A 4,550-nucleotide genomic window follows, 5' to 3' on the forward strand; every position below is an offset into this window, starting at 1 on the left:
CCTAGACTCAGTGAAGTAATAAGATAACAGGAAATACTTGCTTTCCCTTCTGGCTGCTTCAGACATAAAGTTGAGCCCTTCGACCTCAGGAAAAGGAGAAGGCTAGATGAGGAGTCCTAAGAGCATGGCTGAAGGTATGGCCCAAGGAAGAGGAAGGCTGCCTGGGCAAAGCTTCTGTAACTTGACAGATGATCACCTCTAATGATCAAAATAATATCCCACATACAGTTTAATAATCCTCACCTTCAATTCAAGCTTGGAACACATGATAAAGACTTTTATTGGTTGGGTTGTAATGTGTATGTTCAGGGCCAAATGATATGCTCAGTAAATGTTAACAAGTTGGGAATGAGAGAGAGAAGATATTCTTTACCTCTAGATGATATCTGTCTTCCCTAAACCTTCCTGGAGATCCTGACAGTGTAGGGGAAAAGTTGGACTTCCCATAGCAAGGTGTCATGGGGGACTTTAGTACTTTATTCAGATCTTAGTAAAGAGGGAAGACTCTGATGTTGGAAAATCTGGAGACATGATGGCTCCAGCATCATGCCTAGATACTTTCACAACTGGAGGTCTGTCTACACCACACCTTGTGGTCTCTCTCTGGGACTAGAGGTGGAGAAACATGCCTAGTTGATATAAAGGCCCCAGCTTCCAAAATAGCTGATTTATCTGTGAATCTGAGCTCTGTTGTTGATATCTGGAAGTTTTCATCCTACGTCTAGCCATTTCTCCAAGGATTAGTTCTCAGGCTGTAATAAAGTCACTTTTTTACATTTTAAAGCTTGATCAATGTGGGTGATTTGCAAATGTAAGAAGTAGGAGATAGACTCTTTGGAAAGTGTTCTATAAGGCTATAGTTTAAGAAGACAACGGTTTCTACTTGTGGGTATTGTTTTAGTGAGGACAGTACAGGTATTTCTTTATTAGAACTTGAAAGATCTTAAAATTCTGTTACAAAAGATCTCATTAAGTTACTCTTATGGCCTTTCCTTTCTTCACAAATATAATTTTGATGTCTTGGGAGGAAAATTTATAGTATTCTTGAAGGCAAAGTTCCTGGAATTTCCAACCCACAATTTAAATGACGAATGGACGTAAAAGAAGAAAGATTTCCAGCGTGGGTATGAAAAGAGTCATAGATGGGTTTTCAAGGAAGTCCTAGGACAGAAAAGTGCATCTGACCTCTTCCAGTGGCTTCGATTGCCCCAAATCAGAAAACTGAACCACTGACCTGGCACTTCCAAAGCCCACCGAGACACCCAGGCAAGAAAGACAGTGTAGTGTGTGTGTGTTTCACAGTGGCAAATGAAGCATCGATGCCTTTCTTTCTCTTAATTTTCAGCAGCCTGGGTACATTGTAGCCTAGTAATTCACTGGGCATTTCTTGCCAAATTCTGGCAAATAACTTCTAACCAGACAAGAAGCAGCACTCAGGGGGAAGAGGAGGAGGAAATAAAAAGAAACAAAGAATTCATCATAACAAAACAACAGATGAATATTTAAACTAATTTAAGTATGACCAATGAGCTGCATAAATGGTATCATTAATCACTGGCACACATGAGCATGCTTTCTGCGCTAAAAATGCTGCTATTAAATTCGGTAAAACTTAGTCACTGTGCATCTCTCTCTAATGAACAAGGTTAATGCTGATTATTCTCAAGCTTATGAGGTATTTTGTGTATTACCCAAGAGGATTTTGTCTCCTCTCTTTACTTTGGAGTAAGGAAACAATGGGGCTATTGAGAATGGCTAATTTCAGAGGAACTGTGGAGTCGAGATTGCATTCAGGATGACTTGCCTCAGCTTTCTAACACCATTTTTAGCAAATGTTTTTACAAGGTCTTTCAATGCTGCCCAGGCCAGCACCAGCCTAGAGAGCCTTCTGCCTCAGCCTCCTTGAGTCACTGGGACAGCAGGTGCACCTTCATTCCTGGCTATGAACCGCTGACCTGGCACTTCCAAAGCCCACCGAGACACCCAGGCAAGAAAGACAGTGTAGTGTGTGTGTGTTTCACAGTGGCAAATGAAGCATCGATGCCTTTCTTTCTCTTAATTTTCAGCAGCCTGGGTACATTGTAGCCTAGTAATTCACTGGGCATTTCTTGCCAAATTCTGGCAAATAACTTCTAACCAGACAAGAAGCAGCACTCAGGGGGAAGAGGAGGAGGAAATAAAAAGAAACAAAGAATTCATCATAACAAAACAACAGATGAATATTTAAACTAATTTAAGTATGACCAATGAGCTGCATAAATGGTATCATTAATCACTGGCACACATGAGCATGCTTTCTGCGCTAAAAATGCTGCTATTAAATTCGGTAAAACTTAGTCACTGTGCATCTCTCTCTAATGAACAAGGTTAATGCTGATTATTCTCAAGCTTATGAGGTATTTTGTGTATTACCCAAGAGGATTTTGTCTCCTCTCTTTACTTTGGAGTAAGGAAACAATGGGGCTATTGAGAATGGCTAATTTCAGAGGAACTGTGGAGTCGAGATTGCATTCAGGATGACTTGCCTCAGCTTTCTAACACCATTTTTAGCAAATGTTTTTACAAGGTCTTTCAATGCTGCCCAGGCCAGCACCAGCCTAGAGAGCCTTCTGCCTCAGCCTCCTTGAGTCACTGGGACAGCAGGTGCACCTTCATTCCTGGCTATCTGGTAGACAGGGTCTCACCACATTGCCTAGGCCAGCCTCAGTGTTGCCTACACCAGCCTCAAGCTCGTGAATCATCTGTTTCAACCTCTCTGAGCTGCTGGGATTACTGACACATGCCACAATGGCCAGGCTTTAGGTTGACTCAGATCTCCCATGTAGTCCCAGTCTGTGCAGTGTAGGGGCTACCATCTTTGTAATGACCATTATGGCAGTGCTGTGTGATGATGTGATGTCAGGGATGAGCACTGATGCAAGAGAACCCAAGGGGCTGAACACAACAGTCTGAAACTATTGCCTCCTGTGGGATATCCAGTGGGGCTGCACAGGCTGTGTCATGGGGCTTCAGCTCAGGAGAGTGTATAATGAGCTGATTTCAAGATGAAGATGCTCTTTCTGACCATCAGGCTTTAAAGGGTCTGTTCCCACCACTTCTCTAACATCGATGACCTGGCAGGTGGCGTGGCTGTGAGAGGGACTGCAGACATATGGGCTGGCGCCCGGGAGACAAGAGCGCTAGGCAACCAGTCACAGAGTTCATGGAAAGATGAACACACACTGTGAGCAGTAACGAGGGCTCCAGGAAAACAGGCACAACTAGGTGGCCCAGACAGGACAACATGGGACACGCCGACGGGATCTGAGGGCTCCCAACTACAGCCACAGCCACTGAGGCTACTGCCCTTTCCATAGGGGAAGTAGCACTGGCCTTCCTTTCTGCTCTAGTGAGTAACTGTGTATGGTTAGTGACACAGAGTTCTTATTTCAGAGCACATGATTCTTGGCAAAATCATGACAATATTTTTTAATGCATTTCTATGCAAAAATGCACCATGACTTTCCTGACAACCCAATAGTTCATCATTGAAAGAAACTCTTTTCCTCATCAACAAAGAGCTCTGGTGTAAGGACCCTTAGTGACAAGTTTATACTTGATACTTGGGTCACACTGGGGCAGCGGCACTCAGAGCAGGAAGGGAAGAGAGAAGATATAGGCATGGAAAGAGGACATGGAGGAGAGAACAAGGGAAGCCATTGCCCCAGTCCCATGGAGAGGCCCCTGTGTCATTCCCTTTCAGGTCCTCTTCATCCACAAAGGTGATGGTGCAGTGAAGTGCCTCTTGTGACATCGGAGCAAGGGCAAATCTGGAGCAGCTGGTACACAGTGTGTGATTCTTCCCCCCCTCCCGTCCCTTCCTGCCATCCTCATCCCTGACTCCACACAGCTCTGGAGCAAGCACCTGGGTCTCTGGGGAGATTGTCCTGACTCCTCAGGTCTAAGCTCAGTGTCCTTCTCTGTGAGTCACCTTTTTCCTGTCTGTATTTGCTACTCTAAGTCCTGCTTTTGCAGGACATTCTAGGTCACTACCTCATCCCAGGCACATGCTTGCCCATTTGCAGGTTGAGATGCTCAACAATATTTGATCAAGCAAATGAACATGGTGCCCTTGGGTCTTATGATCAGGTGGCTCTTCTGGGAAACATCCTCATCTTTTAGGATTCAGCAGTGGGGGGTCCTAGAAAGTCACCTCCAACACTTTTCCTTTCACACAGACAAGCCAGGGATTCCTCCAGTCTTCTGACTGATTTCTACCATAGCACCACTCACGTTTTATTTCATGAACTTGTTGACAAGACTGTGTTTTCCTTGTAAACAATAAGCCCCTTTGGGGTAGAGAGTATGTCTCATTGTTCTTTTGTGTTCCTCATGCCTTGCTGTCTTGCTGGTACGGAACAGGTGTCCATGTATGTTTGGTAAATTTCATCGAATTGACATGCAGGAGACTAAGTCCAAAACAACAAAGAACAAAAACTAAACACCCACCACCACCACCAAAAAAAAAAAAAAAAAAAAAAAAAAAAAAAAAAAAAAAAAAAACAGACACC

The 4,550-nt window shown here is 43.9% G+C and overlaps 1 protein-coding gene across 1 annotated transcript in view; it reads right to left on the bottom strand.

The window, feature by feature from the left end:
* CNTNAP2 (contactin associated protein 2) overlaps positions 1-4,550 on the bottom strand; it is a 1,579,711-nt gene that overhangs the window by 337,611 nt on the left and 1,237,550 nt on the right. The window lies entirely within an intron of this gene.

The sequence above is a fragment of the Tupaia chinensis genome, unplaced genomic scaffold, assembly GCF_000334495.1.
Source record: "Tupaia chinensis unplaced genomic scaffold, TupChi_1.0 Scaffold000010_1, whole genome shotgun sequence".
Lineage (NCBI taxonomy): Eukaryota > Metazoa > Chordata > Mammalia > Scandentia > Tupaiidae > Tupaia > Tupaia belangeri.